The sequence below is a fragment of the Leucopleurus acutus genome (genome assembly GCF_964270905.1).
Source record: "Leucopleurus acutus genome assembly, chromosome: 8".
NCBI classification, from domain to species: Eukaryota; Metazoa; Chordata; class Mammalia; order Artiodactyla; family Delphinidae; genus Leucopleurus; species Leucopleurus acutus.
The window spans coordinates 53,312,331-53,336,920 of NC_139151.1; positions in this window are offsets into that span (position 1 = coordinate 53,312,331).

The window sequence follows — 24,590 nt, forward strand, 5'->3', positions numbered from 1 at the left end:
GATGCTGAGGATTACCTGTCACCCAGGGAGAACCAGCCTCAAATCTTATTTTCCCTCAGGCTGTCTCTGCAGCTGTGGTGCTGGGATGGGCCTGGGTCTGGAAGTTTCACCCAATAAGCCTTGGGAAACTTTGTAAGTCTGCAGCCCTTTCCGTGCAGGTTTTCTAGTATCACATCCCCATCTTGAAATGATTACCAGATTGCATTTTCTATCTTCCTTTCTCCATCTTGGAGAGATGAGAAGGAATCAGGGAAGGCTTGGGGGAAGGAGGCAGCCCATCAGGAGAAGTAGAAAGCCCAGGTTGTGGGTACCTGCCTGGAAGAGCTGTGTTTCTCTCAATTGGTTTGGTCGTTTGTAAGCCACGGGGCAGCAGTGTCCTCCGCACCTGCAGAGGACAAAGCAGAGAGCTGGCCTGGGCACAGACATGCATGTGTCTCACATCACCTGTGGGCATGCTATGCACAGAAATAAGTAGAGAGCAGCCAAGCTTCCCAGGTGACATGTTTGCCTGTGGTTTGTGTCTGAGAGATTGAGGTATCCCCCAAAAATGTTGAAGGATTGAAAACACACACACGCACACATGCACACACACACGCGCACACACACACACACACACCCTTACCCATATCCAGCAGCTTGAGACTTCTTTGGGCGTTGTTTGTTCCGGCAACTAGATTGTAACTTGGAGATTTTGAGAATCAGAGAATGTCAAGTCTGAAAGCAATACACGAGATTATTCAGTCTGGCGGATTCCCAACTTTTATTGGCCACAAAAACCTCTCTTCAAAGGAAATTTTATAGGGTCCCACAGTGTATAAAATAGAGAAAGCAGGATAGGGTGGGGGAGGAAGGGGATGGAAGGCCTTAGGACACTCATGAGTACAGTGTGGAAGACACCGAGCTCTCCCAGCTCCTGAAGGAAATTGAGGCCCAGAGAGAAGTACCCTGGCCAAGGTGTCCAAGTGAATGGCGGAACCTAGAGTGCTCCTAAGCCAAACCACGAGGAAGGTCAGGTCACAGCTGAACTACGATGAAAATACCGCTTCCCTCTGTGATCCGAAGCCAGCCATCTTTCTACTCCATCAGGCTGCACTCTTATGTGGCTAGGCTTCCCCCCCCCCCCCCAATTTATAGGAGAATCATTGAAGGCCACAGCCGGAAGTGCCCGCTCAGGGGTTTCTCTGTTTGGCCGGTGCTGGGGTTTCAGCAGAGGAGGGGAGGGGAGGGGTCTGATGGGTAGCCTGTCGAGTCCTGTCCTCCACGTGGCCAGACTAGCTCCTCTTACCTGATTTCCAAAGACGTATTCTAGAAAAATTTCGACGGGGTTGGAGGGAGCTACTTTAAACAAAGAGAAGGCCTGAGAAATTCTCATGAAGTCTAAACTTCCGTAGATGAAGAAATCAGGGACCTGGTTTATTTGACACCATGGAAAGAGGCTGAATTTTCAAAGGCAAGAGAATTAAAGGCGCAAACCCCCTGTATCTTCAATCTGCAGGAACAGCGTTTGACATCCATCTCAGCCTCAGTGAGCCTGGGAGAGCAAAAGGCTGATGCCTCCTGCGAAAGACCCTCACAGGGATTTAAGAGCAAATCCGGTCCCCCATGGCTAGCGTGAAGCTTCTGCTTTTTTGGTTTTTGTCCCCCGCCCCTGCTACCAACTAGGTGTTTGCATTTGACGTGTAAATTTCAAGCACTGATGACTTCAGGTGACCCCCCCCAACACACACACACACACATACACACTAGGGCCTCCCTTCTGACAGCACCCCCAATTTTCCACCCCTGGCCATCCCAGCCCCTTGGACCCTTCACCTTTCTCCCCACCCACAAATGGGTGCTCTGGAGGAAGGTTGAGGCTCGCTGAGGCCGTGGAGGGGGAAGCCAGTGTTCTTTCTTCCCTTCCACTGGCTGTGGAGTGAGCAGAGCTGTGCAAACCCCTCTCTCTGCCAGCCTGCAACCCCTGGAGAGCGAGGCTCCGCTCCTTTCACAGATCTTTGCAGGGGTCTCCTTAACCTGTAGTTTGCAAGGTTTGTTCCTGGCATTAAATCTAATAAGCTCACGCCTGGCAGTTTGATCCTGAGCTTGTTTGAGGAGGTTAGGCCTTTACGGGGCATTAACAGGATGCTGCTGACAAGGCTTGGGGAGCCTGCCTCAGCCTCAGGAGCCCAGGGCTTTCATACAGGCTGGGCTGGCTGGAGATAACGGGGCTCTGCTGACACAGGCCCAGGCTACAGTATGCTAGCTGGGCAACTTACCCTCTCTGAGCCGCCATTTCTTCCTTTTAAAAATGTGGAGTATACCCAAGAAGATTGTTTTGAGGAGTAAATAAAACAATAGTGGGCACTCAGTTAGAGGTCATTCCTCACCTTCCAGTGAAGCCCTAGTCTCATGACTCCATGTAATTTGACACAAATCAGAGCTTATTAGCATCTTCTCCCTAAGAGTTCTGCCGGGGTACTCTCCAGGGGAAGAGGGGAGCTCTTACCATATGTCCTCAATTAAAGACACATGCAATTTAACATTTCTGAAATTGAGATGCGTGTTACACGTCATAGGCATGTCAGAGTTTAATTGGTACTGTTGTTGAAGTTTTTTGCTCTTTTCTCAGTGGCTAATAAAGTAACTATGTGTCTTATGACTGGAGCAATTGTCATTGATGTCATCTTCAATGAGATGAAGTTGGGTGTTAGGTACTTACCATGTGCCCGGTGCTATTCTCAACCAGTTTACATCAGTTGCTTAATCTGTGCAACAACCATGCAAGGTAGAGATTGATAGCCCCACTTTACAGATGGAGAAACTGTGGTTCCAAGAGGTAAAGGGACTTGGCCAGGGCACAGATTTATTAAGTTGTGGAATCAGAATTGGAACGGAGAACTGCCTGACTCCAAGACCTGTGGATAGGTTGGTAGGTGTGTCGAGAGGAAAATCTAGTTTCTTTTTGTTATTGGCAATTTATTTTATTGATGTATAGTTGATTTACAATGTTATATTAATTTCTGCTCTACAGCAAAGTGATTCAGTTATACGTATCTGTACATTCTTTTTCATATTCTTTTCCATTATGGTTTATCACAAGATATTGAATATAGTTCCCTGCACTATACAGTAGGAACTTGTTGTTTATCCATCCTATATATAATAGTTTACATCCGCTAATCCCAAACTCCCAGTCCATCCCTCTCCCACCCGCCCCTTGGTGACCACAAGGCTGTTCTCTGTATCTGTGAGTCTGTTTCTATTTTGTAGATAAGTTCATTTGTGTCATATTTTAGATTCTACAGATAAGTGATATCATACTGTATTTGTCTTTCTCTGTCTGGCTTACTTCACTTAGTAGGATAATCTCTAGGTCCACCCATGTTGCTGCAAATGGCATTATTTCATTCTTTTTTATGGCTGAGTAATATTCCATTGTATATATATATACCACATCTTTATCCATTCATCTGTTGATGGACATTTAGGTTGTTTCCATGTCTTGGCTATTGTGAATAATGCTGCTATGAGCATAGGGGTGCATATATTAAAAGCTAGTTTCTCTTTGCTTCTTAGGACCATCCTTGAGTGGATCCATGTCCAAGGTCTGGAGGGTGCTTTATTTTAAGAAGCAAAATCACATACATTTACTGGGTGTCTGTTATGAACTAGGTACATCATAGTCATTGGAGGTTCAGTGATAAATAAAATACATGTGGAGCTTAAAGTCCAAGAAATCTGAGCAATTACAACCCATTTAATAAGTGTTCTCATGGGACTCTACAGAATGCTGTGGGAGCATGTAGGAGGGACCCTTACCCTAGGCTAATGGACCCATGGGGAATTTCTAGGAGAAAGTGACCTGATTTGAAAGTTTAGCCCAGCAATGTGGGTTGGAGGTGGTGGAGGGCATGTTCCAGGCAGAGGGAAGAGCATGTGAGAAGAGGCCAGAGAGTGTGTGACCCGTTGGAGAAGCTGGAAGAAGAACTAGATCCACACTATCCAGTATGGTAGCCAGCAGCCACATGTAGCTATTGAGCACTTGAAATGTGGCTAGTCTGAACGAAAACATACTGTAAGTGTAAAATACACACTGGATTCCAGAGACTTAGTATGACAACAAATGTAAAATGTCTCATTCATAATTTTATATTGATTATGCATTAAAATTATGTTTTAGATAATGTGAAAATTAATGACATTTTTATTACTTTTTTAAAGAGTGGCTTCTAGAATATTTAAAACCGCATGTGTGGCCCAGATTTGTGGCTCACGTTATTGTGGGACACAGTGCACCAGGAAATGGGAAGTTATTAAAGGAGTGTAACCTGGGGAAGATAAAGCTAGGGATATCAGTTAAGAAGTTGCAGAATTCCAGTGCATTTGCCATGTTAACTCATGTAATCCTCAGAGCGACTCTAGAAGTAGAAATTGTTAAATTCACGTGTACAGCTAAAGAGACAGAAGCTGAGAAAGGAGGATGACTTTACCAGGTGACCCACGTGACGCTGCTCTGTGCAGGGCCATCTATAAGCAGTTCAGAGCCCACAGCCCAGTATTGCCAGGGGCACAGCAAGAACCCAGGTCTTCTGAGTCCAAGCTGGCACCCTTCCCACTTCTTATACCCCATCTCTGGCTGCCAGCCTGAAAATGACGATGCAGCTTAGGACACAGATGCCTGGATCATCTGAATCTAAACTTTTCACACCATCCCTGTGATGGGGTTCCGTTTTGCAGGTGCTTTCCTAGGTCCCTTACTCCAAGCAATTAGCAAAGATGTGACACCTGGCAATTACTCCCCCCTGTAAATGCACTCTGATGCCTGGCTATTTCCCCAGCTTCATTATTGATTGTTTAGATCATAACTGTTTTCAGAAAATGTACTTTCTGAAAGAACCCGGAGCACTTCTGAGCGTTCACCACCACTTCTAGAAACATTGCTTTGTGCCCACCCCCTTGACATGAACATATAACACACCCTGTTCTCCATTAGTACCATATCCTGTTCACCAGAAGCCACAGGGTTGAGAGGCAGCTGAACAGAGACATGGGAATGGTTCCAAACTCCTTAAAGGACAGCGTCTTCCTGGGGAGCAGCATTTTGTTTTAATTTTCTAAAATCAAAGATATACTTACAAATGATTGCAAAATAAAATAGTGCAGAAGGTCTTGTAGTAAAAAGCAAAATCCTTCCCCAGCCTCATACCCCCTCCCCGAAGGCAGCCACATTTAACCACTTCTGTTTTTAGTTCTTACGGTGGTTGCTTCCACGTCATTAAATAGCATTTGCTTAAACTGCTCCAAAGTGATGTATCAACTTTACACGGTATCTGTTGCCTCCCTGCTGGATTAAGTGAAGGCTTAGCTCACTGACACCCCACCTCTCCCACCTTCTCCCAGGGTGCATTTGCAATTAGGAGTCAGTATTATAACATTTTTAGTTCTTCCTCTGGTTACCTTTGTAACTCTAAATAATATACTTAAGACAACGGTTCTGAAGGGTCGCTTCTTCCCCTGGACGCATTTCTCCAAAGCTTCTCTTCCAGCCATAAGATAGCTTTCTGCAGAAAGGCTCCTTTAGAGAAAGAATTGTTATATGCATAGCACCTAAAGGGTGCTTGCTCTTAGTATTTTGAGGTGGGTAGCTCTCATTAATTCTTCAAAGTTTGAATTTCTACCATGCAGGAGGATAGGGGGACGGTAGGGCTGTTGGAAAGCACTGGAACACATCTTGCCAAATGTGCAGTTGTGGTTAAGAAAGCTTACTCATTTCCACCATTGAAAAGACCCTTCACTGGAACCTCAGAGGTCCTCTTGCCTGATTCATAGAACATCAGAGTTTTAGCTGGAGCCTGACTGTGTTTTTCTTTTGAAGAACTAAGGTATAGGGAGATGAACTAGAGAGAATCAGGTTAATAAGCTACTTAGAGCAGGTTCTAGAAACCCAGTTCTTCCAAATGTGATACAGGAAATAGTGCATTTCTATCACATTACACCTTCCATAAGCCTGGGATTTCCAAAGTCATCTGCATGCCACAGAAAAGGCTAAGAGCAAAGTTCAGAATAGGTGGAAGTTAACTTTCTACCAAGGTCTGGAGTTAACCAGGGTTATAATAAGTAAGTTGAAATAGCAATGAAATTTTAGCAGGAACAGCGCTGTCTTGGACTTTGTGTATGTGTGTGGGTGGGAGTGAGGGGGTGCGAAATCATTAATGCTAAGCTTAACAGTTAATAAAATATTTGTCTTAATTTTTAGAAAATAAAAAACACGTTTCATTAGAGACCGATAGTATGTAGGGCACTCTGCTGAACACTGAAGATACAGGAACACTTAAAATATTCATTTGATAAAATTCTAGTAAGTAATGACTAGGACATCCAAATGCAATGCAGGCCTTAGAAGATAAATCAGTGATGCTATTCCGGCCTTCGAGGAGTGCACCATCTGTTCACCGGTGGATAGACATCTACAGAAGGAGACAAATACAATACCAGCACAATCAAGTAAGAGTGTGGACATAAGGGTCAGACAGATCACTGGCACGGATCATTTTATCGTGCTTGGCAGGTACAGTTGACCCTTGAATAACATGGGTTTGAACTGCGTGGTCCACTGATATGCAGATTTTTACCAATACATATGCAGCCAGCCCTCCTTATTAGCAAGGTTTGAATCTTCAGATTCAACCAACCAACCGCGGATGTTTCCGCTGGCTGGTTGGTTGAATCCAAGGGTGCGAAAGTTGAGGATACAAAGGGCCGACTGTATTCATTATACTACGCCATTTTATATACGAGACCTGAGCATCCTTCTATTTTGGTGTACCCAGGGGCTTCTGGAACCAATGCCCCACAGATACCGAGGGACGACTGTGTTGCACTCTTTACAGATTGAAGGTCTGTGGCAACCGTGCATGGAGCAAATCTATCAGCGCCATTTTTCTAACAGCACTTGCTCACTTCATGTCTCTGTGTCACATTTTGGTAATTCTGGCCATATTTCAAACATTTTCGTGATTATTATACTTATTAGGGTGCTCTGTGATCAGTGATCTTTGATGTTACTGTAGCAAAGATGACAACTCGCTGAAGGCTCAGATGATGGTTAGCACTTTTCAGCAATAGGGTATTCCTTCATTAAGGTATGTACTTCGGTGTTTTTAGACAATACTATTGCACACTCAATAGACTACAGTATGGTGTAAATATAACTTTTACGTACACTGGAGAACCAAAAAATTCATGTGACTCGCTTTATTGTGACATTCGTTTTATTGCCGTGGTCTGGAACCAAACCTGCCATGTCTCTGAGGTCTGCCTGTAATTCTCACTCTGTTGCTCTCTAGCTGGATGACCTTGAGCAAGCCATGACACTCCTCTGTGACTTGTTTTCTCTTCTGTATCATGGTAGCAGCTGCTTCATGCAGTAAGAAGTGTAGAAGCAGAGTGAGATTAAAAAAATGTAATTATGTGAACCCCCCCACCCCAATGCCTTGTAAATGCTAAACTGTTCATAAGTTGAGTCCCCCTTTTTTCCTTCAACCCCCAGATCTGAGACCTGCTAGAGGAGTTTAGAGGAAGAGGTGACCATTTATCTGAAATGGAGGGGGGAAGCCTCCAAGGGAGGCTGGCAGTGATCTGGACCTTGCAGGGTGAGGAAGGCGGGAGAACCCAGGAGGTGTGTGGTGACAACGCCTGTGGCACACTAGAGGAGAACGTTGTGTTTCTTAGGACCAAAATCAGGGGAGAACTTTTAAAATCTTCAGCGAATTACCTTTGCTTTTGTGAGGAGTCCTAGAAGAAAGAGACTGGAATACTATTTGGGGCTAGAAAGCCACCTGCTCCCAAGAAGCCTTTCTTGACCCTCGGGTATAATGCACAGTTGATTGTAGCACAGACTTTGTCTTTGGGCTGACCTGGCCAGGCCTTAGTCCTCACAACAGTGTGGCCATGGACAGATGACAAAATCACCTTGAGTCTCAAATCCCTCCATCTGTAATGTGGGGAATAACAATAGTATATCCCCATGGTGTCGTTACGAGGAATCAATAAAAAGCCTTCAGAACACGTCTAGCCTACAGTAAGCACTCAGTAGACGCTAGATGCTTTTGAAGTCTTTGCCTTGCCTTACTTCCTAGCATGCACCACTTCCTGCTGAAAGGAAGGCTTTCCACGTTGGGAGGGCAGGACTGTACCTTAATTATCTCTGTCCCATGGCCCTGGGGTGGGCGATCACATCCAGCTGGCTCTCAGGGAATGATTACTGAAAGGGGCTGAACTTGCACTGACTGGACCTCATGATTCTGTGAAGTGGAGCTCAAGATGGAGTGAGTCAGCCCAGGAGGTTGGGGATGTAGGTGGTGTTAGAAGCACCCAGACTTTGGAGTCATGAAGACTTGAGTCTGAAAACCCCTGTTTTGCCATTTACTCTTGGCCTTGATTTTGTCATCTGGAGAATGGGGACAGAAATCGTGACCTCCTGGGGTTGTTATGGGAACCAAATGAGATAACCTGTGTTATCATGCTACTTGGCTATAGACTGTGTGTGTGTGTGTGTGTGTGTGTGTGTGTGTGTGTGTATGTGTGTGTGTGTGTGTGTGTGTGTGTGTGTGTGTGTGAGAGAGAGAGAGAGAGAGACAAGGTATCTGGTACATAGTTGGTGCTTAGTGCACAGTGAATATATATTTGCTTCTGCTTCCCTTTTCTGAGGCTGGGGAATATGGTTACAAGGTGGTCTCCCCCAAGAGGCAATGCCAGGTCACACACCACCGCTCCCTCTGCTCCCAGCCCCGGTGGGAAGCTTGTGTGCTGAGGAGCCCATGCTGGTGCCACTCGCCAAGTCCAGGACTCGTGGGTGAGCAGTGGAAGTTGGGTTCCCCCCAGCTCCACCGTTGAACATTGGGTGCCTTGGTCAGAGCCCCCTGCAGGCTGGACCTGGGGTCCCTGTGGTAAGATGAAGAGGTGGCCTCAGCAGACCCAGTGTCCCTCAGGGGACAAGTATGAACACAGTTCGCCCCCTCTCCCCCAGAGAGAGCCCATGGTCTCTTACAGATAAAGGATCAGTTAATAGAACATTCTGGAATGGTGTGGAAGGTACAGATAAATGCACAGACACACAAGAACCCAGAGGAGCAAATGGCTTTACAGTCTCTGAAAGGCTCTAGAAGCATAAACCTGTCTTCCTAGTCAACATTCCGTGGCCTCTTCCAAGGCATGAGTCCTCTTGGGAAGCTTATGTGACAGGTCAGGATAGCTGGCTGTTGAGGGCAGTCTGAACCTTCCCCTTCCAGCTTTCTCTCACTCCAGATCTCAGAGTCCTCATTGGCCAGTGAGGTGTACAGTGACCTGCAGGCCTTTTACCCTCAGACTGACTTAACACCGTCATGAAGAAGTTTGAGTTTGTCTCAGTTTCCACATCAGGCGAACTTAATGACTTAGGACATTTCCAAAATGTTTGTGACAGAACTTTTCTTCAAACAAATTCTCTCATGAAATCTGAATAAATACAACAGGAAGAGGCAGAGCTGCTTCTAGTTGGGAAGAGAGGGGCTGTTCTCCCTCCTGATGGGCTGCTTCTGTAAACCTGGCTCTCTGCTGGGCACTGAATCCCATCTGCTTCCTGCCTTGGCCTGTCGAGTAGGGTAAACTGCCCTGCAAATTATACAGATAATACAAGGGGAGCTCAGAGAGGCAGCCTGAGGATGAGAGGAGTCATGGTCAGCTTCCTGGAGGAGGTGATGCCTTGAGAGCCTTGAAGGATGAGTAGGCATTTGTCAGGGAAGGAGGTAAGCCGGAAGATAGACTCTGGACAGCAGGCAGAGCTGGAATCTAAGTGAAGGGGGTGTTGGAATGGGGCTGGGAACCAGTGGGGAGCAGCGAGAAGAGATAAATGGGGGAGATAGACAGGCCTAGAACTTGAGGAGCTTGTGTGAGGTGATACCTAGTCATGTAAGAGTTTTGAGTAAGGAAGTACGGTAACTGGATTTTCAAAATATATATAGCAGATTTATTTGGATATAATTCACATGCCATGCCAGTTGGTAATTAGATTGTGGAACTAGAAACTAAATCCCCTTGGCTGTAAGGTGGCAAGGGGGGGGGAAAAATCACTGGGGGGTCATCTTGGATGGCACGTTCTGTGTCGTGCTCACCCCCAGGCCCCAAGCACCAGTTACACTCCCTGGCTTGTGGCTCACAACCCAGACCTGCCCCACAGGCTTCCAAAAGCCTGGTGGGGGAAGGAGCCTTCTGGATCGTGAACGAGTGAGGGAAGGAAGCTTGAGAGGCTCTTGCTGGCGGCTAGTTTAGAGGTGGTGCTGGGGAGAGAGGGCGATGGGGACAAATCCAGGAGCCACTGGGGAGTCCTGGCCCGGCGAGGCTCTGTGCAGGCCTTGGTCTCTCCGTGAGGCCCGTGAAGGTCTAGAAAGGAACCTGCTGGGGGGAGAGAGAGGGGACACCCACAGAGCCGCAGGGAGAAGAGAAAGCCCAGAAGCAGTTAATCCTGCCGGTTGAATTGTTTTATAAACGACACTCTAAAATCAAATAGATGCAATAAAAACACAGTGGTCTTTTCATTAAACATGCCACAGAGGCCCCTTGTTTAGCAGCCGTTGTCAATCAGACCGAGGCCATTGTCTCTTTCCCCAGCCCCCCATAATTGGCATCTGTGTGGGAGCAAATAAATAAATACCAGGCTGGCATTTTAACTAGGACAGCAAGGAGACGGATGCTGCTTTCCAGAGTCTGCTCGACCTTCCGAGCAGGGAGGTCCTGGACAGGCCTGTGTTCTCCGGGAGGGCCCAGCCGCAAGTCCCCACCAGGTACAGCTCCCTGCTTCTCTCCTGGACGGAGCCACTCAGACCGTTACCCCAAATCACTGCTCCAGAGAGCCCTTATTTCTGTTTTCTGTCTGCAGAAGCCCCTGGAAGACAGTCAGTAGAAAGGCTTTCTTTCTGGTATTTTGCCTGCAGGATGTCAAGGGGAAAAAAAGACATGAACACATTCTCTAGCTGATTTTGTCTACAAGCACTTAATAACAGCAATATAGCACTCTTATTAAATAATACAAATAGAATTGAAGTAGCATGGTTAATTAGTAATAGCATCGTGGCAGCATAAGGAGATAAGACTGTTGTGATTCACTAGTAAGAATAGCATCGTCACAGCATTGTTACTTACTGAGAGTTTTGTAATAGCATGACTGTCGCCCACTGCTTTGGACAACATGTTCCTATACAGGCGATTCTCCTTATTCCTGGCAGTTATGTTCTAAGTAGCCGCAAACACTGAATGAATGAACGCTGAACCACCGCTCCTAGAGAGATACAGAGTGAGGTGCCTGCGAGCCTCTGGTCACAGTTTCATCAGCTGATCAATGCATCATCTTTTTTCATGGCTATTTCCGTGTCAAAGCACCTTGTAAAGTATATTTTGTTGATTCATTAACATTGAACTCAGAGCTAACGGTGCTGTAACTGATGCCTGAACGAAGCTTATCTAATGCACGTATTTTCTCGGAAGGCACATCAGAGCCTTCTTACTTAGGAACACTAAACAGCACTTCAGCGCTATGCCTGGGGCCACTTTAAACAGCAAAATCACCAACAAAAATGTGAAAAATGTGGCGCTAAATAGACCGCGAAAAGGATACTTGTTTACAGGATCAGAGCAGAAACTAGACCACAGAGCCTTGCCTGGCTCTGCCTCAGCTGGGAACTGGAGCATCGGGAGACTCAAATTCCCCCATCCTGTGTGTGTCCCTGAATGACCACAAGAGCCCACGGGTATTGACATGGAGGTGACAAATAAATTGTAGGCAAATTCGCAAATACATATTCCACAAATGAGGGCTGGCTAGCTTTTATTTCACTTAGTTCTCAATCAAGCCAGTAACTCCCATCTTTTGGTATGTTGAACTAAGGTTCAAAGAGCAGAAGTAAATTGTTCAAAGTCACATAGCTGGATTGTGGTTCATCATATGACACCAGGGGTCAGTGAATTGCAGCCCAGGGGCCAGCTGCCTGTGTTTGTAAATAAAGTTTTACTGAAACACAGTCATACTCATGTGTCTACATCCTGTCTACGTGGCCGCTTTTGCTCCGCAGTGGCAGAGTTGAGCAGTTGCCACGGAGATCAGATAGCCCACAAAGCCTAGAATAGTTACAATCCAGCCCTTTAGGAAAAAGCTGGCCCATCCCTGTATTATCCCAAATTCTCTCCTTTTTAGTTCAGAGGCGAGAACGTTCTCTCTGGTCTCAGTACCGGAATGGTTTGTGCTTTTCCTAAACACTCTGTTTTTCTCTCTTGAAGAATGGGAATTTTATAACTGATTATGTTTCCTTCTTTACATTGACGTAAAGAAGCTCAAAGCCTGGGCTTCCCTAGTGGCACAGTGGTTAAGAATCCGCCTGCCAATGCAGGGGACACGGATTCAATCCCTGGTCCGGGAAGATCCCACATGCCGTGGAGCAGCTAAGCCCGTGCGCCACAACTACTGAGCCTGTGCTCTAGAGCCCGAGAGCCACAACTACTGAAGCCCGCGCACCTGGAGCCCATGCTCCGTAACAAGAGAAGCCACCGCAATGAGAAGCCCGCTCCCCACAACTAGAGAAAGCCCACGCACAATGAAAGACCCAACACAGACAAAAATAAAATAAATAAATTTATAAATTAAACAAAACAAAAAAAGAAGCTCAAAGCCTAAAAAAGCTAGAGATAACTGGCTCTCACATGTTAGGAACAGAAAGGGTCTTCCATCTCAGTTACACTAGAAGGGGGGTTAGATTATCTCCACACAAAAATGTGATCAATTTAGAGAAGGTTATACAGGCATCTGAACTTTCCAGTAATGAAGTGTTTCATCTGGAGCAGGACCAGGATTCTATAGGAATGGTAGTTTTCACTAAGGAGAAAAAGACTTACTATCTGAAAATAATCTTTTTAGCTCATTACCATTTACTGAGAACTCATTATGTGTGAGTGCTATTCATGGCTTACATCATTTTTTTTCTATGGTATGTAGTATTTAGGCCAAGAGAGTCTGTGCCACAGGGCTCAGTGTCATTATCCCTTTTTACAGATGAGAAAACCAAGGACCAAAGATGTTGATTTGTCCTAGGTCACAAAGCAAGGCAGTGAGAGATTTGAGATTTGAAGCCAGGTGTGTCTAACTCCAAAACTTATTCCCTGCACCCTACTCCATCATTCTAGATAGTTACCCAGCATCAACCTTCATCCTTCCAACTCGCAGAATCAGGACTATGGGCTAGGCAGTGAGGCGTTTCTGACACTCCTCTCATGCTAGGACATTCATCTTTGGATCTGAACAGGGTGGTGTCCTTTGCAGAGCATCGGGGTGGGGCGGGAAAGGGGACCGTGTCCAGAGCAGACTCACGGGGTTTGGCGAGAAGGCTCTGCAGCATCCGGGGGATGTGGTGATGGTGGCTGGCGTGAATCTCAGTTCTCTGAGATTGGAGAGAAGACGAGGAGCTGGTTCTGTGTGGACTGAGCTTGAGGCTCCATGAGCCGTTCAGAGGAAATGCTCACTTGCGAGTGCTGGGAGCCTTTGTCCGTCACGTGTGTGTATTTCATAATGTATGTCTCTCACTCAAAACTCTGTGGGATTGAAGGGCGGAGAGCCTTTGTTTAATGAATGTGATGGCTTCAGTTAAAAAAAAAATTTTAATTGTTCCTCTTTCTAGATTATCCTGAAAGTCTTACCAGTCTTCTTGGTCACTTCTGCTATGCCTGTAAGAAAAGGGAAAGCTGTGCTTGGGTCAATTCAGAACCTCCTCCGTCTCCATCAGAATCCATAAATATCTACTGTCCCACTGCTACAGCACCTCCTAAACTCTTGAGTACACGGTGTAAGTGGAGGGCTGTAAAGACTCTGTTAAGGATGTGTCTAGTGAGACCAGTAGCAGATATAAGGGCCTGTGCCTTTCAGAAGGATGGGCTCTGGAGCACAGGAACTTCTCCCCACCCCCCACCCCCATCATTCCTCTTCTCCAGCAGCAACATTTATGAATATTTATTGAACATCTGGGCATCAGGATGATGCAAGGTACTTACCAGCACTAGCGTGGAAGCTCCTGAGAGCAGGCATTTGAGAATTGCTGTATTCTCTGGGCCTAGACTGTACTTCGTATGCTTGATACATGGTAGGTCCTCAGGAAGTATTTGTTGAGGGGATGAAGGAGTGAAAAAAGATACTTCCCCATGACAAGGAAGATCCAGTCCGTCCTCCAACACTTATTCAGCATGTGTCAGATCTTGAGTCAGACCTTGGGAACACACTGAAGCGTAGACCAGCCCCACACTCAAGATGTATTATGAAAGAGACCAGCTGGTCAAAAGGTCACGAACGTTCCTGAGAGAAGTGTTACTATAGTAATAGGAGCTGAGTACTAAGAGAGGCAAGAGGGGGTCCTCTTGACTCCAGCTGGGAGATTGGGGCGGGCTTCACAGAGGAGGCAGCATTTGAGCTGGTCTTGAAGGATGAGTAACAGTTCCCTGAGTGGGCAATGGGAAGGGTATCCAGACAGAGGAAATCTTGGGCTGAGGGAGCTGAGACAGTTGTTCTGGTCATTTACAAGGAAACATGTTGGCCAGTGGGTGGGAGGTGGGAATAGACAGTCTATCCTCCCAGCCCTAGGGAAAGACTAGTTTTTTTTCATCTAAATACCTGCTCCCTCCCCATCTCTCATATTATCATCCTTCTAGAAGATGAGAAGGAGAGGAGAAGAGAGGGGGATAAAGTTTATTGGTGGGAGAGAAATGTTGGGGTAAAAAAGCATGCACAAGAAAGACATGGATACATACCTGAAAAAAAATGGCTCAGAGCAACACTTTCCAATAGAAATATAGTATTCAACATTTTCTAGTAGTCACATGTAAACAAGTGACGTTAACTTTAATAATCTATTTTATTTAACATAAAATATTCAAAATATTATATCATTTCAACCTGTAATTAATATAAAATTTATCAGTGAAACATTTAAATTCTTGTTTTTCATTCTCCTTCTTTAAAATGTTATATATTTTATACTTACAGCACATAGCAATTCGGACTAGCCATATTTCAAGGGTGCAATAGCCACACATGGCCAGTGGCTGCTGTATTGGACAGTGCAGACCTAGACACCTACACTTTTTAGTTTAGTACACAGTGTAGAACTGAAGAATTAAGGAATGTCCGGGGCTCACCCATTCCCATTCATACACCTTTGTTCACCTGTTCTACATACACACAGCGTTTATTGAATGTCCCCTCTGCACCTGGGGCTTCTGATATGAAGTCAAACAAGGGATGGTGTGTGTCACCAGCAAGCGTGCAGTTTCATGAATCACAGGCCAGTGAGTTGGCCATCTACAGGGGCCTGGGATATGTCTGTTTATCAGTGGTCTCAAACCAGGGCCTGTGGGCTGTCTGTGGCTGGCAAATACTTTGGGTTTGGCTGTTTGAATTTTCCTATACCATATCTTAAAAACAATATAACCCAGCAGGTGTTATGCGTAGTCTCGAGGCAGGTTAGCATCTTTTTCCCGTACCTGGTACGCTTCACTCATTAGGTTACCGGTGGGCCCACTGCAGGCATTGGTGTCTGAGAGCCCTGGATGAGAACTCTCTAAGAAATCCCAAGCGTTGATAAGAACAAAGGTAGGATGGACCTAGAGAACCACCAGGTTGTGGTTGGCCATCCCCGCTTGCGTTCTAGAATCACCTGGAGCTCTTCTTAAACATACCATTTCCTGGGCCCCGCTCTCAGGGATCTGATTCAGTTGGTCTGAAATGGGATGGAGACCCAGTCTTTTTTTAAAAGCTCTACCAGTAATTTTAGTTCAGTTTCTAACATGCTCCTGCTGAGAAACCGCAGCTCAGAGAGGCTGTTTGTTTTGGCCAGAGTCACAAAATACACCAGCCCCCTAACTTCCAACCCACTGCTGTTTCCCCCAAACAGCCCTGAAGGCAGAGGGGCCCCCCTAACCTCCCTGAATATTCAGGCGGCGTCCCACACATTAGGAGCTTGGAGCAGGGGAGGCGGGAATCTGTAACTGCTGTGTCGCCTCTTGAAGAACAAAGCCCTTGCCGGTTTACACTCTGGGAAGACTGCCAGGCTCAAGTATTAATAATAATCTCTTTGTTTTTTAAATGCCTTATAACTGCATAAATAAAGCTTACTTTCTCTTCTTTAATGGTAATGAGGCTTATTGGACTGATTTGTTGATTAATACTCTAATTTCTTTACTGACAAAACACGAAGGCCAAATGATGGATGCTGGGTGCTAGTAGCTTGGGATGTGAAGCAGCCATTCCAGCCTTTTTTTTTTTAACATCTTTATTGGAGTATAATTGCTTTACAATGGCGTGTTAGTTTCTGCTCTACAACAAAGTGAATCAGCTATACATATACATATGTTCCCATATCTCTTCCCTCTTGCGTCTCCCTCCCTCCCACCCTCCCTATCCCACCCCTCTAGGTGGTCACAAAGCACCAAGCTGATCTCCCTGTGCTATGCGGCTGCTTCCCACTAGCTATCTACCTTACGTTTGGTAGTGTATATATGTCGATGCCTCTCTCTCGCTTTGTCACAGCTTACCCTGCCCCCTCCCCATATCCTCAAGTCCATGCTCTAGTAGGTCTGTGTCTTTATTCCCGCCTTACAGCCCCTAGGTTCTTCATGATCTTTTTTTTTTTTTTTTTAGATTCCATATATATGTGTTAGCATACGGTATTTGTTTTTCTCTTTCTGGCTTACTTCACTCTGTATGACAGACTCTAGGTCCATCCACCTCACTACAAATATCTCAATTTTGTCCATTTTTAGCTGCTGCTCTGGCATCTCAGAGAGAAGAGTAGCAACGGCTTCTCTGCCATCGGGTACTGATAAGCAAGGGCTACAGCAACTTCAGGAAGATGGCCGCCTGAGTCTTCCTGCAGGGCTGTTCCTGAACACCCTTTTCTTCATATTATGCAATGTCTGTCCTATGAGGACGTGTGGGAAATATTTCTCTCTGATATCAGTACCAGTAATGGTTGCACTCATCCTGGTAGTATTGTACACACACTTGTAGACACTGGGAAATTGTGAACTTGATAATGTTTGCTGTTTCCCATTGGACATCAGGAAACTCGGAGTCAAACCCATGTCCTACCAGCAGGAAACATACAGTCCTCAGCAAATGTTTGATGTAATAACAGTTCACATTTGTTGAGCATTTGCTGTCTACATGGACTCCCTTTATGTAACTTACTTTCTGCAAGCTTCAAGTTCCTGGAAAACTACAAGGCAGCTCTCCCTTTTATAAATCAAGTAATGTTTTTAATGCCCTAGGGGAATAAAGAACTCATTTAAATCCGAGATCCTGGTGCTGTGAATAATGACCTCCTTACTCCACCGTGTTTGCAGTGTCATCTGCTGGTTTTCAGACTCTCTCTTGACCTACAGAGGAGGCCAGCTGGGATGGCTGCTGCCTCCGAGTTGGCTGTGAACTTAGCTTTCCTTTCCTGAGCCCAGAAAAAAACCCTGCTCTAGCTACGAATCACAGGCCAGAGCTGAGCCCTGACGGGGGCCCACGGTTGCGGACGGCTTTGCACGGTCACGCGCTGGCCCAGAGACAAAGGGAAACGGGAGGGCTTTTTATTGGTCACCTGCCTCCTTGCAAGGGATTCCTGATAGATAGCAGATGGAGAGACGAGGGAGTTAATGAGGTCGGCGTTCTGGCCAAATGCTTTCCATCTTCCTGTAGCCACTGAGTCCACTGGAAAAGAATGTTGTGCTGGGCGGGTGGGGCAGGGAGAGCTAGTGAAGCTGAGCTTTCACCCGAGGTGTTGGGGGGAGGCAGGGAAGCAAGAATGGTGTGCACTGATTCGATTCATCTCAATTCAGTGAATATTTATTAAGCATCTCCTACGCTAGTCACCTTTATGTATCACCCCACCCCCACATATGCCTCCAAAATACCCTTCCATGTAGTTATCATTATCCCTGTTTTATAGCTAAGCTACTTAAAAGACTCAGAGATGTTAAGTAACTTGGCCAAGATCACACAGCCAGCCTAGAACTCAGCTGGGATTCGAATCTAAATTTTTCCCTCTCTTTAAACCTAATACATCACGCCGCTTCTCCAAGCGGTGCGACCACTCGCTGTGTCACACATTCCTTTTAAAATTGTTTTCAGGGTTGCATCTCGAGGTCTCATTTCCGAAGCATCTCTTCTTGCTGTAGTGAGGAAATGGGGGTATGAAAGAGCCTGATCTTCAAAGCATTGGGAGAAATGGATGGAAGGAGCAGTTTACACTTAGAAAATTTGTGTTCGGTTCTAGCCAAGGGTTAGTGGTAATTTAATCGTCAGGGCCGATGTCCACTTCCTGGGGGGCTCCCTGCCCCGAGCCAGATGTTTTTTGTTGAATCTGGTAATTTTCAAAGAAAGGTCCAGGCTGGTCTCCATGAATAGAGCTCGTGGAAGACCATGGGAAACCTCCCATAAACAGTGTGTTACGTGGCACTTTACAACTCCTCAGCCTCTCGGGGTTCTCACAGCAGCCCCGTGAGGCAGGCTCATTACTGGCCCCATTGTATGGGAGGGCAAACTGAGCCCCCAAGACGCCCCCTGGTCAAGTGCAGAGCTCGGACCCATTGTGTGTAGGAAGGTGCAGGCTTGGTGCCTGGCATATCTGGGCATTCACAAACCATTGGAACTTCGGATTCCTAGCTCTGAGGCTTTTTCCTTCCATCACGCTGTCTCCACCTCGAGAAAAAGTAATCTATCCTGAAGGCTGTTTTTCTCAAAAAGTAAGGAAACCCTTGCTGGGCTGTGATCTCATGTTCCTCACAGGCCCCTTTGGAGCCTCCATGGAGCATGCCTATGACTTGCTTTCATCCATCCAGAGGTTATAAGAAACCAAATGTTGGCAGCGTAACATCTTTCTTCGGAGGAACTCGGAGGCCTACCCCAGGATTTGTCTCTGGGGGCTGGGGAAGAAATTTGAGAGACCGACTGTGGAAGAAGCACTGGCTTTGTTTTGTCGAGATCTGTGCTTTTTAAGCAGTTTCATCCCCAAACCCATAATATCCCTCCTCCTAAAGAAAAAAACAATCCAAAAAAAGTGTAAGCTGCCACACCCCGCTGCACCCACAGCTCGCTCTCTCTGTCCTTGGATATCCTCAACTGGCCCCCAGACCCAGGGGAGAGTGGGGAGAGCGCTTCTCAGGGGTCAGTGGTGTGGGATGCAGAGGGAGCTGAGGATGGGCTAAGGGCTCAGACCCACGCCACACCCAGAGGGAAAAGGCAGGTTGGACTCTAGAGGAACCATCCCATGGTTGAGAGTCCTTGAATTCCAACAGATCATGGGACCCTTCAGAGTAAAGGGCAGGGGTGAGGACCTGGGTGGAGGAGGGGACCAGAGGAGGGCACCAATGCTTGTGGAGTGCCCTGTATGGGCTAGCTAATTGCCATACATGTTCTCCTCTTTTTCCCCAACGAGCCTGTGAAGTTGCAAGATGAGGAAGTTGAGGCTCAGAGGCCCAACAGCGCCATCCGTAGCTTGTCAGAGGCAGAGCTGAGACCAGAGCCCAGGTTTCCGATGCCAGAGCTGGAGGTCAGGGAGTAGCCAGGCTTGCTAACGAGCAGCACGGAGTCCTCGTGGGCCTGGCCTGGTATATCGTGTGGGGTCAGAGGTGTGCGATCATGAAGTCAGGTGTGCATCTATTCAGACACGTCGTATGTATTAAAGATCCAGACCTGTGCTGTCCAACGTGGTAGCCGCTAGCCATATGGACTATTTTAATTTAGTTAAAAGAAAATAAGATGAGAAATTCAGTGCCTGAATTGCATTAGTCACATTTCAAGTATTTTAGTCTACATGTGACAAGTGCTGTATTGGACAGCACAGGTGTATAAAACATGCTGTCAGTGCAGAAAGTTCTATGGGACAGTGCTGGTCTAGAGGGGTTCAGAGCCAGCCAGTTGCAAAAGCGAACAGTTTGAATCACCTCTGGGTCTGAACCCCCTCCTGGGCCTGGCCCAGAGCGGCATGAACAACCCTGGCCCCTCCTCCAGGTGCTGTTGGTGGCTCTGGAGCTCAGAGTCCTGTGACCCTTGTGTGTCCAGCACTTTGCTTCCCTTGGCCGGGCTTGTCAGTATCAGCTGTGTGTGTCCTGCAGCTTCCCCAGATTTCCTGAGTCAGCTCCAAAGTCACATATTTTGTGCTACTGCACCTTTTAGAACATTTCACCACAATCATTTTATCCTGAGTATGTGCAGAACAGAACCCAGCACAAAAGCCCTAGGCATTGGTGAAATCATAGCTCTTTGAAGAAGACAGATGAGTAAACAGTCATTACAGCCTTGTGATAAGGGTTACTTACAGGCAGGCATTTAGTCACTCGCTCACTCACTCATTCATTCATTCATTCATTAACAATTTGGCATCTACCATAACTGAAGACAAAAATAGTGATATTTAGGAGGGAGTGGCCATCCTGCATAGGTAGGACAAGGGGGAAGATGAAGTCAGGAATTGACAAGGTTTCTGGGGAGCATAGCCCCAATTCTGTATGGTCAGGGGGCCTCCTTGGATACTGAGAATCAGGAAGGTCACAGGTAGGGCCAGTGTGTAGCCCTGAGACAGCAAATTGAGTGGGGACCAGGCCTTGGACTGAGAATCCTGGGGTTTTAGGGCAAAAGGAAGCTTAAAGGTTTCCCGTCTGACCCTTTCATTTCACAGAGGACGAACCCGAGGCCCAGACAGAAGCAAGGAACAGCAGGACTTGGTGGCAGAGCTGTATTCAGAACCCAGGCACCAGCTCCCGGGCCAGGGCCCTTCCCTTTCCTGTGCTGTGTCTGAAGGACTGCGTTTTATTCTGAGTCCACATTCCCTACTCCTCTGTAACACTCACCCCAAGGGTCACTCCAATCCCAGCAGCCTTACAGAATTTAGATCTCGGGGAGGGAGGGCACAGGGCAGAGTCAGTGGTAGTGAGACAGGGTGTAAGGGGGCCCGTCAGCCTCATAGTGTAGAGGTTGTGTTAACTCAAGCCAGAAAACCAGGGCTGGAACTCTGCCACTTACTTGCTGTATGGCCTCTGGCGACTTACCACGCTTCTCTGACCTTCAGGTCTAAATGAGATTATAGTACCTACCTCGTACCTACCTCGTCGGGTTGCGGTGGGGTGTAAATTGGTTGTTAAATCTGAAGCCTTTAGAAGAGTATCTGGCGTTATCAAAAGCACTTATAACTATGTAAGGGTTGTGTTATCATGATTTGTCACCTGTTCCAGAGCTGGACATGTGATCTGACATGTGTACCAGTGGGGACACTGGGGCAGAAGTTTTGCATTCCCAGTGCAACTTAGAAAACCTCGAATCCATGACCCCTCTGAGCTGGTTCTGACAAACTCTCATGTTCCTGCTTTAATCTCCCATGGAGCACTTACCCTGTTCCATCTTACATTTTTAATAATTTGAGTATTTTCCTTCTCTTCCCTATTAGAAAATAGGGATTGGGATTGACATATATACACTAATATGTATAAAATGGATAACTAGTAAGAACCTGCTGTATAAAAAAAATAAAATAAAATTCAAAAAAAGAAAAGAGGGCTACCCTGGTGGTGCAGTGGTTGAGAGTCCGCCTGCCGATGCAGGGAACACGGGTTCGTGCCTCGGTCTGGGAAGATCCCACATGCCGTGGAGTGGGTAGGCCCGTGAGCCATGGCCGCTGAGCCTGCGCGTCCGGAGCCTGTGCTCCGCAACGGGAGAGGCCACAACAGTGAGAGGCCCGTGTACCACAAAAAAAAAAAAGAAAAGAAACCTGAGAGCAGGAACTGTATTTTATTTAGTTAGAGATTCACACCTTGAGTTAGAAAACATGGATTCAAATAATATCCTATTAGTGATACACCTTTTCTTTTTCTTTCTCCTTTTTTTTTTTTGATAACAGCTTTATTGAAATATTCACAAGGCAGATCATACACAGTTCAGTGGCTTTTAGTAGATTCATCAAGTCGTGAAACTGTCACCATCATCAATTTTAGGACATTTTCATCACCCCAGGAAGAAAGCCATCCCCATTCCCTGTAGCCCTTCATGGGATGGTGATGAATACATGGAAACAGGCCTTAGCACAGGGCCAGGAACATGGTCGGTGCCTAATTAGTGTCTGTTCCACGGTCCCCAACACAGGCCTTCGTGCAGGTTTGTGAGGTCAAATTCTACAGCTTTCCCTCACTCCAGAAGCATGACGGCAGCTCTGCTGGGTCACCTCCCAGAAGCCCAAGGAGGCCCAGGTCCACTGCCAGGTACTGCGTTATGGTCGAACGTGGGGTGCAAAGGTGTTGGGGCGAGGGGATCAGTGGATGGGGGAGGTATTGCCCCGGAAATTTCCCATACATGAGGTCCAGTCTGCAGGGCTCATTGTCAGAAATTACCCGCTAGGCAGCCTCCCTCTCCATACCTGTCAGATCAAGGTACACGGGAACATGGGTCCCTGTGCCTCATGGCAAATTGTCGTTCATTTAGAACCACTTCAGAGCCCAGGTGATTACACACTGCCTGGGCTGCCCTCTCAAAGCAGCTTCATTTTCTCCCTTTTCTTTTCCTCTTCTCCCAAGAAGAAGAAAAGCCAGGCTCCAAAAGCATCATTTACACAGCTCAGTCGTCTTCTTTGCTCAAGGAGTTGCTGGAGAAAGGAATGGAAGGGCTCGGGGAAGACCGGGCACTGTCGGGTTTGGGTCCCAAGCAGAGCCTCAGGCCCTCTGTGTCGGGAGCAGGGACTCCAGGGAGGGTGAGATGATGGGGGGCAGCCTTGGAGAGCCTTGAGCTGCCACCAGGAGGTGAGCTGTCCAGGGAGGGGGAAGGGAGATGAATTAAGGCAAGGGGTTGATCACTGATCCCTCGAGCATGTGTCTTCTCCAGGACGCGCTCCACTGCCTGCTGGCTCACAAGGGGGCCGAGTCACATTGTCTGCCCTCGAGGGGGTCTCTAGCCAGAAAACAGGCAAATCTGGGTTCCATGGATTTCCTCATCCTGTGCCCTTCCGTAAATCACATACTTTCTGTAGCCTCAGTCTGCTCTCCTGTAAAATGGGACTGATAAAATCTATTTTGTAGGATTAGTATAAAAGCTACGTAAGGTGATTGCCAGGTATTGTAAAAGCTACGCACTGTGCCAGGTACAGACCAGCATGAAGGTGATTTGCCTGCCTAGAGAGATGCGGGCTCACGTGAGTGACAGACACATCATTCTCGGGGGCCCGGGAGACAACGGGGCACTTGCATACAATGGCAAGCCGCTTTCCCTGGCACCCTGGTTGAAATAACTGGGGGCGTCTGCCTAAGCCCCCAGCTTTGTTAGCAGGAAAGGATTATGTGATGTGCTCCGAAGGCTGGCCATCTATTGGTATTTAATGGAATCACTGCTGGTAAAGATTCCTAAAGATTCCCTGGTGCAGGAGGCTAATAGGATTTCGAGATGCAACAGGAAACTTCTCACACTTGAAAACTGGCGTTTTACAAGTCAAGTTCGCTTTTACTTACTGCAGACTTGACCCCCGTGAGATAAAGCCTTGTCCTTGTTCCTCGCCAGCAGTGGATGAGAGGTTGTGTGCAGTTGTTGAAGGGGCTTAACCTCTGGCTTCACAAAGACTTGGGCTCAGATGTGGCCCCTGCCTCCTAGCTTGGGGACTCAGGAAAAGGACGTAAATGGGAAATGCTTTCTGGGCATCCAGTTCGTACCAGGTCACTTGGACCATTGTTGAGGTGCGTTAATTCATTGAATCCTTCTGTTAGCCCTGCGGTGCATAGGTGTAGTTGTCTCCGTTTGACGCACAAGGAAACCAAGGCTCCGAAAGGTTATAATCTTGTCCAAGGTCTCGCTGTCAGTATCTGATAGAGAGGCCTGTCTGACCTCAAAACCCCTTTCTACCTCAGCACATGACAAGCCACCAGGCCTCTCTTCCTCTCCTCATTCATGCAAGGCATGTTCTATCCCCTCTGTCTGCACTGTGAATGGAGCGACCCCTCACCCCCGGGGGTGCAGGAAGAAGGTTTGAACTCTTCCACCTGTGCAGCCTCACATCCTGCAGGCTGTCTGCACCCACGATGCTGGCGGATTCTCAGATGATGAGCTTCTTGAACACTTGCCAATATCTCAGCCCTTCTAATTAAAACCACATTATCTATGATGATTCTTAATGATAGCATTTGTGGAATCGGGATCCTCTCTGGTCTCAAGTTCAGCTTGAAGTTTTCCCTTCTGAACAGCACATGCAGTGGCCTTGATGACAGGTCGGGTGGAGGTTCTGTGTGATCTGCTCTGCCGGCCTGTATATTCTCCTTTACTCCAGGAGCCTGTATTTGGGGCAGGAGGTGGTGCAGGGCGGGGGTTGGTAGCCCATGTGCCAAAGACATGTGTCGGCTCTTTCTCATTTATTATTTTATTTCATTAGCTCTGTGCCCCTAACCCTCCACCCTTCTGTACAGGTGAACAGAATCAAGTGGATCAGTATTTGTCATTTTTTTTTTTTAAATTAGAGTATAGTTGATTTACAATGGAGCGCCTCTGGCTGGGGTTCAGCTGGCTGACCCTTGATGCCTCCCACTGTCCT